The sequence below is a fragment of the Vipera berus genome (assembly GCF_964194415.1).
Source record: "Vipera berus genome assembly, chromosome: 2".
Lineage (NCBI taxonomy): Eukaryota > Metazoa > Chordata > Lepidosauria > Squamata > Viperidae > Vipera > Vipera berus.
The window spans coordinates 61922878-61935614 of NC_138203.1; positions in this window are offsets into that span (position 1 = coordinate 61922878).

Consider the following 12737-nt stretch of genomic DNA (forward strand, 5'->3'; position numbering starts at 1 on the left):
TAAACTCACACTCCCGCATGGTGAACCCATGTGATATCAGCCTTGCAGATATTTTCTACTCCAAATGTTGTGACCCTTTTCCAAGAGCAGTTCTTTTTACAACATGTTGCCATAGTCAAGAAAGCTATGTGTAATAATTCCAGAAGAAATAGTAATGAAAAGAACATGCAAGTTTACACCAAGAAGTACAATACATAAGATTATCATCTGCAAAATTGTATACCTGCATCTTCATTTCTTAAAGGTAAAGGTAAAGGTTCCCCCGCACATGCGTGCTAGTCGTTTCCGACTCTAGGGGCCGGTGCTCATCTCCGTTTCAAAGCCGAAGAGTCAGCGCTTGTCCAAGGACGTCTTCGTGGTCATGTGGCCGGCATGACTAGATGCCAAAGGCACACGGAACGCTGTTACCTTCCCACCGTAGTGGTCCCTATTTTTCTACTTGCATTTTTACGTGCTTTCGAACTGCTAGGTTGGCAGAAGCTGGGACGAGTAACAGGCGCTCACTCTGTTACGCGGCACTCGGGATTCGACCCGCCAAACTGCCGACCTTCTGATCGACAAGCTCAGCGTCCTAAAATAGGCTCCATAATTGTAGGTTTAATTGTTCTAAGAAATAGCTACTGTGCTAGGCTTACAATAATTTTTCATAACAATATTTTTTCACATTAACTAGTAATGTTTCTCTACTGCTATATTTTCTATCTTAACTATTAGAGTTCATTTTTTTTTAAAAAAATCTCTAAATATTTTGCTCTTAGTGCTGCTGCTGTTATAACAGTCTCTGGCCACTTTCTACAATACCTATGAATTCCTATTGTCTGAAGTGGCCAATAATTGCAGTTATCCATATGCAATAGTAAATAATAATAATAAGATGATCATAAAATCAGCAGCAACAATGTTAATAAAATGCCTCAGGAAATAAAAAAGTGCATAGTTAAAATATCAGTAGTATCAGTTTATATCATGTAAAATAAAAATAATATATTTTATTTAAAGAAGTACTTTTTTAATGTTATGTACTTTATCTTATAAAAAGTACTTTTTTAAAAAAAAAATAAAAAGTACTCTTTTTTATCTTATGTTACCTCAAGTGCTCTTAGCCATTTTGTCTGGAGCATCTTATTGACCTTCAGGCTAACTCCAGAAAAATAAGTTTCTCCTTAACTGAGTAAATAATCGGTTAAATAAATTTTGATCTCTAATACCTTAATAGCAGTGTGGAAATAGGAAGGTGGTTAGGCCTTTTGCTAGTTATAGAAAACTCTGCTTATTGAAAATTTGTCAAAGAGAGAAGCAACCTGGAATTAAGGAGAAAGTTCCTAACAGTGAGGACAATTAACCAGTGGAACAGCTTTGCCACCGGAAATCGTGGCCTTTCCATCACTGGAGGTTTTGAAGAAGAGACTGGACAGTCACTTGTCTGAGATAGTATAAGTTCTCCTGCTTGAGAAGGGGGCTGGACTAGAAGACCTCCAATATCCCTTCCATTTCTATTCTATTCTATTCTATTCTATTCTATTCTATTCTATTCTATTCTATTCTATTCTATTCTATTCTATTCTATTCTATTCTATTCTATTCTATTCTATTCTATTCTATTCTATTCTATTCTAAAATTGAACACACGTGGACAGGAAACTTAGCTGGGCAATGATGAAATGAGCTTATCTAGTTTGGGAATGAAATGTTTGCCAAAAAAGTAAACAAAAAAAAAACAACAACCAACCAACCTCAGAAAGCACAAAGGAGCCCACTTAGCAAAAAGATTTGGGGTTGTTTTTTTAACTACTTTTTGTTTTCCCAAGCTATCATATTTTCCATGCAACTACGATGATCGAAGTCCTGGATACTAAAACATATGAAGAACGGCTTCAGGAATTGGATTTGACTAGTCTAAAGAAAAGAAGAAATAGGGCTGACATGATAGCAGTATTCCAGTGTTTGAGGAGCTGCCACAATGAACTGGGGGTCAAATTATTCTCCCAAGCACAAGAAGGCAGGACAAGAAACAATGGTTGGAAACTCATCAAGGAAAGAAACAACCTGGAATTAAGGAGAAAATTCCTAACAGTGAGAACAATTAATCAGTGGAATAGATGTAAGGAATTAGATCTGATAGACAGAGTGCCTGAAGAACTATGGACAGAGGTTTGCAACATTGTACAACAGGTAGCAACCAAAACCATCCCAAAGAAAAAGAAATGCAAGAAAGCAGAATGGCTGTCTCAAGAAGCTTTGCAAATAGCTGAGGAAAGGAGGGAAGCGAAGGCAAGGGAGGAAAAAGAAAGATACACCCAATTGAATGCAGAATTCCAGAGAATAGCTAGAAGAGATAAGAATGCCTTCTTAAATGAACAGTGCAAAGAAATAGAAGAAAACAATAGAATAGGGAGGACCAGAGATCTTTTCAAGAAAATTGGAGAGATGAAGGGAACATTTCATGCAAAAATGGGCATGATAAAGGACCAAAATGGCAGGGACCTAACAGAGGCAGAAGACATTAAGAAGAGGTGGCAAAATCACACAGAAGAAATATTTGGGAAACTCAACAGTGGCCACAGGATTGGAAAAGATCAGTTTACATTCCAATTCCAAAGAAAGGCAGTGCCAAAGAATGTTCAAACTATTACACCATTGCACTCATTTCTCACGCTAGTAAAGTTATGCTTAAAATCCTACAAGCTAGACTCCAGCAGTATGTGGATCGAGAACTACCAGAAGTACAGGCAGGACTTCAAAGAGGCAGAGGAACTAGAGATCAAATTGCCAACATATGCTGGATCATGGAAAAAGCTAGAGAGTTCCAGAAAAACATCTACTTCTGCTTCATTGACTATGCTAAAGCCTTTGATTGTGTGGATCATAACAAACTGTGGCAAGTTCTTAAAGAGAGGGGCATACCAGACCATCTTATTTGTCTCTTGAGAAACCTATATGTGGGCCAAGAAGCAACAGTGAGAACTGGACATGGAACCACTGATTGGTTCAAAATTGGGAAAGGAGTCCGGCAAGGCTGTATACTGTCGCCCTGCCTATTTAACGTATATGCAGAGTACATCGTGAGAAAGGCAGGGCTAGATAAATCAAAAGTTGGAATTAAGATTGCTGGAAGAAATATCAACAACCTAAGATATGCAGATGATACCACACTAATGGCAGAAAGTGAAGAAGAACTAAAGAGCCTCTTGTTGCGAGTGAAAAAGGAGAGTGCAAAAGTTGGGTTAAAACTTAACATTAAGAAAACCAAGATCATGGCATCTGGCCCTCTCAATACCTGGCAAATAGATGGGGAAGAAATGGAGGTAGTGACAGATTTTATTTTCCTGGGCTCCAAGATCACTGCAGATGGGGACTGTAGCCAAGAAATTAAAAGACGCTTGCTCCTCGGGAGGAAAGCCATGGCAAATCTAGACAGCACACTAAAAAGCAGAGACATCACCCTGTCAACAAAAGTGCGTATAGTCAAGGCTATGGTCTTCCCAGTTGCAATGTATGGCAGTGAAAGTTGGACCATAAGAAAGGCTGAGCGCCAAAGAATTGAGGCCTTTGAACTATGGTGCTGGAGAAGACTCCTGCGAGTCCCTTGGACTGCAAGGCGATCAAACCGGTCACTCCTAGAGGAGATCAATCCTGACTGCTCTTTAGAAGGCCAGATCCTGAAGCTAAAACTCAAATACTTTGGCCACCTAATGAGAAAGAAGGACTCACTGGAGAAGAGCCTAATGCTGGGAAAAATTGAGGGCAATAGAAGAAGGGGATGACAGAGAATGAGGTGGCTGGATGGAGTCACTGAAGCAGTAGGCGTGAGACTAAATGGACTCCAGAAGATGGTAGAGGACAGGAAGGCCTGGAGGAACATTGTCCATGGGGTCGCGATGGGTCGGACATGACTTCGCAGCTAACAACAACAACATAATTCCTCCAGGCAATGTTTTTGAACAGTCAATAAAAAATTCAGAATTCATGTGTTTGAATGAGATATAGAAAGACAGAAAAAGTATTTATTTATTTACTACCTTTACTTTTAACAAATAATCTTTAATCTTAGAGAAATAAGGAAACTTAACAACAAATTAAAATTAATGTGGGAGGACAGCATCCCCCTAGAGAAAGAAATATTTTGGGAATATTAAGAGGCAGAATATTATATTTCCCCAAAGGAACTTAAAGGCAGAAAAGAAGGCCCAGTTTTCTTAATAGTCCCAGGTAGAGACCAGCTCTGCAGAAATGCAAATTTGGTGATTCATTCAGGAAGACTAGAGCCAGGAAGCTTGGAGCAGATGAATTAGAAAGACAAAGACTCCTAAAATCTACATCCCCCACCCAAACTCTAAAAACATGATCTTTTGGACATAATAGGATTAACCCACCACCATCAGCTCAGGTTAAAGTTCATGCCACAGGAAGAAGAAACAACCTCAAACACAAAAGCCCAAGAAGGTATAAAAACCCACCACACCCAGCTACATGTGGTCAGCTTTCCCAGAGCCACATTTCTGTCTGGCTCTGCTCTTCAATAAACTACAACCTTCTTTCTAAAGCAGTCTCCATTTTGTTTATTTCCAGCTTGGACTGGATCCTGATGAAGATTATTCCTTCGACATAAACTAAAGGTAGAAACTAAGAAGAAATATTTTATATTCATCAATTGTTATTGTTTTACCAATGTCACTACTATAATATAAATAAGGTATTACGGTAAGATATCACAAAACCTTTGCCATAACAACAGGTAATGCTACATTCCATGATTGGTATAAAATATTGCCTTTTCCAAAATAGGTAGATAACACATTTATGACAACTGGTCCTTAACATCTACAATAATACCTCTTTTCCACTTTCATAATATCATTCTTTCTGTCACCTCCATGCTTGATACAATCACAAATGTGAATTAAATAGCCTGTCCTATATATCCTTCTTTGCAGCAAACTGTTTTTGCTCTCCTTAAAGACACATTCCTAAAGTAAAACAGCCGACAGACTGGTAAATATTCCTATGCTTGATGCTAGGAAAGATGTTTTGTTAAGAATGTTTCCATCAGGGTTTAGCCAGCTATGGTCATGCTGATTAGGAATTTGAAATGCAGAAGCCTGCCAGCTCATAATGAGAGCAGCAGTTGCTGAGAGCTGGTTAATAAAAACCTCTCCCAGATTGATATTTATGTACCATATTAATACCGTATTCTCAGGAAAAGTGATACAAAGTTGTTTTCCAAGTATCCTATCCCTATTACCCTGTGAGGACAGAACACCTGAATGTAAATAATAATAATAATAAAAAATAGTGAGAATCACAGTGAAAGACTTGCATAAAACATGCTTAATAGTGCTTTGAAATATGCAACCTTGTTTTTTTTTTCTCCTGAGCCCTTGTATTTTTCAAAACCTGCATTTTATTGCCTTCATAAAATGTCCTCATTCTCTTGTCAGAAATGGACTGAATAAAAATAAAGAGAAATACCTCATCAAAATAATTCACTGACATGACAAATATGTGAACTGTTTAGTTGGCATTCCTGAAAAGAGGGGTGGAAAAAAAGGAGGGAAAAATCTATACAAGGCATTTTTTTTTTTGCATATCAGAAAAGAGATAGAGATATACATTAATGAAAATTGTACAATCTGTTTATAAAGCCAGGGAGCTTTCTAACCTGAACATCTGAAAAAAAATGTTTATGCTCTTTATAGCAGTTTCATTTTTTTTAAAAAAGCAAGGGAACTAATTACTTTAATCAATTTTAATTGTACTCTTACTCATTTTCATAACTCTTCACTCTAAAATTAATCATCTGTCATTCCATCAACACCTGGCAACCTCTTCAGACAGAGGACTTGGCTTAAGAGACTTAAACGGGAAATTTGTAGGGGGCCACTGGACTCAGTCTTGCTGTATCTGATAACCTTCCACCAAGTTGTCAGTGCAGATTCTCCATTTCTCCCACCACTAGCCATTCTTCGCCCACCATCCAGACAGAGCTCTCCTACTATCTCCCTATGCTGCCCCACTCACTCACACACTCATGTAACTGTGGTTTAGTGAGTTTAATATTCCCTAGCAATTCCCTTCACCAAAACTCATAACTGTCCCAATTAAGTCCAGCCACAAACAGGCCAGGATTAGCCCACAGAGTAATGGCCTTATAGTCCACAAGGCGACTGAAATTCCTCAAACAAAATAACTCCACCAGGGAAAACTTAAATCCACACACAAGACAGCTCACACGGTAAGAAAAGTTCAGAGTCTCCAAGGCACAATTCCAAACACGTGTCAATCAGAGTGAAGGAGGATTCATGATGATGAAACAAAAAGCTAGAAAACCAACACGTTGTTCCCAGCAATGCCTCCATCTATCTGCTGTGATAAATAGCCAGCTTTCCAGTGCAGCCCATCAAGACAGGCAGGGTTTTCTCCTCTCAAGTAGTCTGGCTGACCTCTGCTGCTCCTGTCTTTCCTCTGCTCTGTGTGTTCTCAGATCAGGTGCAGAAGGTAGTTCTTCCTCCTCTTTGCTTGCCATCTCCCACTGCAAACTTTTCCTAACTGAAGCCTCCTCCAAATTTCTTTCAGATGGCCATTCAAAGCCATCAATCAACCCAGTTCCTGACATGCCAGGAATGGGCTCAACCTCCCCTGAGCAGATATCTGAGAAGGAATCTGGGGAACTGCCCAAGGGAGACATCAAAACCCCCCACCATCCAGTCTCAACTTTCAGTACCTATCCTTCCATTCCCACCACCACCACCACCACAACTGATGAAGTTTCTTGGATGAGTAACAAAACATTTTGTTCTTTTTCCTCAAGGGAAAAAAAAAACCAGTCTGGTTGCCTTTTGAAAAAGCACTTTTGAGATTCCATCAAGTTCCACACAGTCTCCAATCATAGTGCTAGCATTTCACTGGTCTGCTGAGAAGAGTAGAACTCAGGTCATTTTTGGAAGTCTGTTTCTGGTAAAATAACAAAAACTTGTAAAATAGATCCAGCTTCTTTTTCCTGTTTCAGAATCTGTATGGGATTAGCCAGCGTCTAGTTTCTTTTGCATTTGAATTTAATGTGGATTTTTTTAAAAAAATGTGGGCATTACTGCTTTGAAGCGCGATGGTTCAAAAATGACTTCATTCTTTTTCTTTTTAATCAAGCTACAAAGTCAGTCACCCTGAGAATGAGTAAACTGTCCTTGTCATTAAAAGGATAAAGACCAATTTCTTTGCAGCCTAATTATGAAAGTGTGACAACTCGTTAGGGACAATTGAATTTATGTTAGTATCTGGGAACTCAATCAAAAAATGATGTAACTGACCCATAACCCTTGAAAAGGTATATTATCACAAAGCTGAAAATTTGGAAAACTGTAGAAACATTCTCACCAATTTGTTTATCATGTATTTCATAATGCAGCTATTGCTGGTTGCGTAGGATTAAGAATGGGCTATCATGAGAAATGTCATAATGTTAAGTGGCTTGCTTAAAAGCAGAGAATTCAACATTGCATAGATTGAAAAGATCTTAAATGAACTACAATCTAAGTTCTAATAATAATTCCTAACTACACTTATTAAGTTTTCAAAATGACACAGTAATACATGCTGAGGATAAATATCAATTTTCCATTTCCTACCAATGGGTATATGAGTAAACATAAATTTGAACCATTAGTCAAAGGGACAGTTGAATTATTTACTTCTCAATAAAAGTGTGTGATTATTCTGGATGATTGGATTTCAAGTACCTACTTCCATGCATAGGAAATCACATATAGAACCTGAGAAAATAAGCACATACTTTATTCATCCAGTCTTCTCTTTATTTTGCCCTTAATGCCAATAAAGTCAAAGTAAGAAAATATGAGACCAAATGGATGTGCTCCCAAAATAAAGCTTCATTATATATAGACTATTCCCGTATGTCAAATGCAACTCAGAATTATTATTCCCTTTGGCCAACAATTTTCTTCTCAACTTTGCCTGTTTTGAGTTGCTGATATTCATTATGTATAAGATCAATTATTCAAGAACTATATTATTATATGGATATTGCGAATGAACATGGTGTATAAGTCCTAGTGTTTAGTACAACCAAATCTGCGCAATAATGGACTTCTAACATGACTTCTGTTTCTTTTAGGATACGATGGAACCAGGGGTACAAAATGTTCCTGTTTCACTAAACACAAAGGCCATTTGAGGCAATGTTTCTGCAAAGTGCAGTCTTTTGAAAACATTTAACATAACTGTTTCAGTTGACAGAAAATAACATGCTTACATGTTCATAAAAGAATGTACATACCAGGAAAACAGAATCTTTTCAAAATGACGTCTATCTGCGAGTAGGGAAGTAAGTAAGGAAATACAAGAGTCTTCCTGTGAATGCATTGAAATCATCACTGCAGCAATAGGATGAGAAGAGAAACTAAAGAATACATGATAAGATGTAAATAAAATATACTGCTCAAAAAAATAAAGGGAACACAAGATAAGACATCCTACTATTAAATACAGTACATTGTGTTGTTTAAGTGTTCCCTTTATTTTTTTGAGCAGTATATTTTACTCTGTACATTTATATTGCATTTTGCTAAATATAGTATCAACAATTCTCTTTTAAATGCTTTTGTGCAAACAATGAACTTCTGTAATGGCATGAAATACACTAAAGAGTTAGTAAATAATTTGTTTTTACAAAACACCACACACACACACACACACACACAAAGTTTAAAGTTCTAGAGGATTTTTTAAAATTTAATCTTTGTATTGGACTGCAACTACTGAAATGTTTTAACTGTCAGCTATTAAAAATAACTTTGCATTAGCCTGATTGGGCCTATTTGATAGAGAGCTTGATTTTTCTCTCTATGCTTCAGTCACTAGAACTGGTCAGATAAGTTTCCATTGAAGGATGTATTAGAGGATGAGTCAGAGCTGACTAGATGTTTCCTATAGAGTTCCTAGTTTTAAGAAGCTGTTAAGAAGTCTTTGAACAGACCATCCATGCATCCAAAGGACAAACAGGTTGATCAGAGAAGTCGGGGAGGGATATACTCAATTTCAAGGCAGGCCTTTTTGAAATAAGAATTTTACTGAGTAAGGACTATCTGTAAGGAGCAGAATTTATCAGGTACTCTTTAATAGCTCATAGACAGCCTTTAAAGGGAAGAGTCCAAAATAGGTCTACAGCTTTGGGTTGCAAAAATCAGATGATTAAGTAGCAGTAAAAAAAAAAGTACATAGAAAAACCAAATGTTTGCTGCCATCTACTGTTTATATAGGTTTTTGCAGCCCAGATCTGGTAACCCTGCCTGATAGCCTTCTGTGTGAACTAATGTTCAGAGTTTGTTTGCTATTATCCATGCATTTTACAGTTAAGCCCCGGGATCCTGTATACATACTGTTCTTTGTCAGTGTTTGATTTGATTTTAGAAAAAATCAGTTCCTTGTCTGTCTATGCTGGTGCTGGTGATGACCTATAAAGCCCTAAATGGTATGGGTCTGGATTACCTTAGGGAGCACCTGCTGCCAGCATCAGCTTCCCATTGTCCTGTGCGCGCCCACAGGGAGGGCCTCCTCAGGGATCCGCCAGTTAGAGATTGCTGGCGGATGATTCCCAGGGGGAGGGCGTTCTCTGTGGGTGTGCCCACCCTTTGGAACGAACTGCCGATGGAACTTCAGACTGCCCCCGACCTTCGCTCATTTCTCCGGGACTTAAAAACCTGGTTGTTTGAATTGTCTGGCCTGGACTGAGGGATTTTAAATTATTAAATTAAATTAAATTAAATTAAATTAAATTAAATTAAATTAAATTAAATTAAATTAAATTAAATTATTAAATTAAATTAAATTAAATTAAATTAAATTAAATAATTAAATTAAATTAAATTAAATTATTAAATTAAATTAAATTAAATTAAATTAAATAATTAAATTAAATTAAATTAAATTTTAATTTTAATTTTAATTTTAATTATTTTAATTTTAATTTTAATTTTAATTTTAATTTTAATTTTAATCTTAATTTTGTGGGCTTGTATTAATTTAATCTTATTTTATTCTCTCTTTTTGTATTGTTTTTAACTTGCCCTGTGAACCGCCCTGAGTCCTTCGGGAATAGGGCGGTATATAAATTAAATAAATAAATAAATAAATAAATAAATAAATAAATAAATAAATAAATATGTATGTATGTATGTATGTTGTATGTATAAGTGTATATATGTATGTATATTTTAATGACCATTCAAGTAAATTTGCTCTTTTCCGCTTGCACCGGCTCTGTCACCTAGAGATTACAGTTTAATATTCCTTATCATGGGAAAGTTCCTTGCAACTTCATTTAAAACTTAGAGTGGAGAATTAGTATATGTAAGCATATCTCCAGAAACACCCGAGGACCTCTGGTAATCAATGGGATTTTAACCTATGTTATTTCCTTAGTTCCTTATTTGGTCTGTGTAATACTGGGCACCATGAGTAGTTGTTCTAATATTAAACAAAGTCATATCTTAAATAGTTAAGATTTCCTTTGAGACGTGTGGATTTCAACTCCCCAAATTCTGCAGCCAGCATGCGAGTTGAAATATACAAGTCATAAATTTGACAAATTTAGATACCCCTACTCTACATGATGACTAGAGTGGATTCTTTCTGGTGAAGATTATTTCCTGTTTAGCAATTGTTTGATTTTGCCAATATTAGGTATTTGTAGATAGTTTGGCAGGGTTTTACTCCCTAAATCAGAAATAGGCATTTGCCCTGTTCTTGCCATGGTGACTCTGAAGCTCCTTTTTTGTCAGTTCTGATAAAATTGGCATTTGGAGCATTGTTTCATTCTCAGAACATTATTGACCCATTAGTCTTAAGACTTAAGTATTAAATTAAGCTACAATTTTTTTTAATTATAGAACGTCAAGTAAATTGCTATTTCAGTCTGGCACCCTTGAATCTGAATGAACGGGATACGCGTTAACTAATACAAATATATGAACTCAAGCCAGTTTGAAAATTGAGGTATCCATCTTGTTTTTTATAAGAATTAAGCATAGAAAAGTTATTCCAAAGGATAGGCTGATCAAGAACTGGAGTTCACCCACTTCCAAACATTTGATTGACATAGTATACTTAGTTTTCAGTAAGGCATTTGACAAAGTAGACCACAACCTATTTCTTGGTAAGCTAGAAAGAGGCAAAATAAACAACATCACCACCAGACGAATTTGTAGCTGGCTAACGAACCATACTCAATGAGTAGTTCTCGATGGTACAGTAGTACATCCACATGGAAAGAAGTAAGGAGTGAGGTACCACATGTTTCATCTTAGGCCCAGTACTCTTCAATATCTTCATCAATGACTTAGATGACAGAATAGAAGGGGAACTCATCAAATTGGCAAGAATAGCCAACACCACAGAAGACAAGCTCAGGATCCAAAAAGATCTTGACAAACTTGAACAATAGGCCCTATCCAACAAAATGAACTTTAATGTGGAGAAAAGCAATGTTTTACATTTAGGCAGGAAAAAATCAAAGATATAAATACAGATTAGACGAGACCTGGCTCAAAAACAGTAACTGTGAAAGGGACCTTGGAGTCCTAGTTAGTGTTGAGACTTTGGAAAAAATTAAAAGAAGAGCAACTACAATGATCAAAGTCCTGGATACTAAAATATATGAAGAACGGCTTCAGGAATTGGATTTGACTAGTCTAAAGAAAAGAAGAAATAGGGCTGACATGATAGCAGTATTCCAGTGTTTGAGGAGCTGCCACAAAGAACTGGGGGTCAAATTATTCTCCCAAGCACCAGAAGGCAGGACAAGAAACAATGGTTGTAAACTGATCAAAGAGAGAAGCAACCTAGAATTAAGGAGAAAGTTCCTAACAGTGAGGACAATTAACCAGTGAAACAGCTTGCCTTCAGAAATCATTGGTGCTCCACCACTGGAGATTTTTAAGAAGAGACTAAGAGTCACTTGTCTGAAATGGTATAGGTTTCCTGCTGGAGCAGGGGGCTGGTCTAGAAGACCTCCAAGGTCCCATTCTATTCTATTCTATTCTATTCTATTCTATTCTATTCTATTCTATTCTGTTCTGTTCTGTTCTGTTCTATTCTATTCTATTCTATTCTATTCTATTCTATTCTATTCTATTCTATTCTATTCTATTCTATTCTATTCTATTCTATTCAACTACGGTAGTTTCTCTGCTATACAATTGAGTATCCAGTTAAACTTATTCTTATTTTTAAAAAGCATGATTTTATTTAATACAGCAAGAAATTCTGTGAACTAACAAAACAAGAACCCAGGTAGTGCAGCTCTTCATTCCCACCCATCCACCCTTTTTTCAGGGAAGAAGAAATATCAACTTCCATTTGGAACAGATCATTCATCATGACCACTGTTGTTCAAATAAATCTTTATCTTCTCAGATTAAGCAGCAGGAAGCAGAAAGGAAAGGAAAGGAAAGGAAAGGAAAGGAAAGGAAAGGAAAGGAAAGGAAAGGAAAGGAAAGGAAAGGAAAGGAAAGGAAAGGAAAGGAAAGGAAAGGAAAGGAAAGGAAAGGAAAGGAAAGGAAAGGAAAGGAAAGGAAAGGAAAGGAATGTTTTTTTTATTACAGCTTTAGTTCTATAAGGGAAAACAACTCAGCACAAATAAGGTATAAGTTACAACAAATTTCCACAAAGCAAATGAATCAGGGCTTGCAGTGAACTACATGTTTTATTTCCTCATTAGACTGACC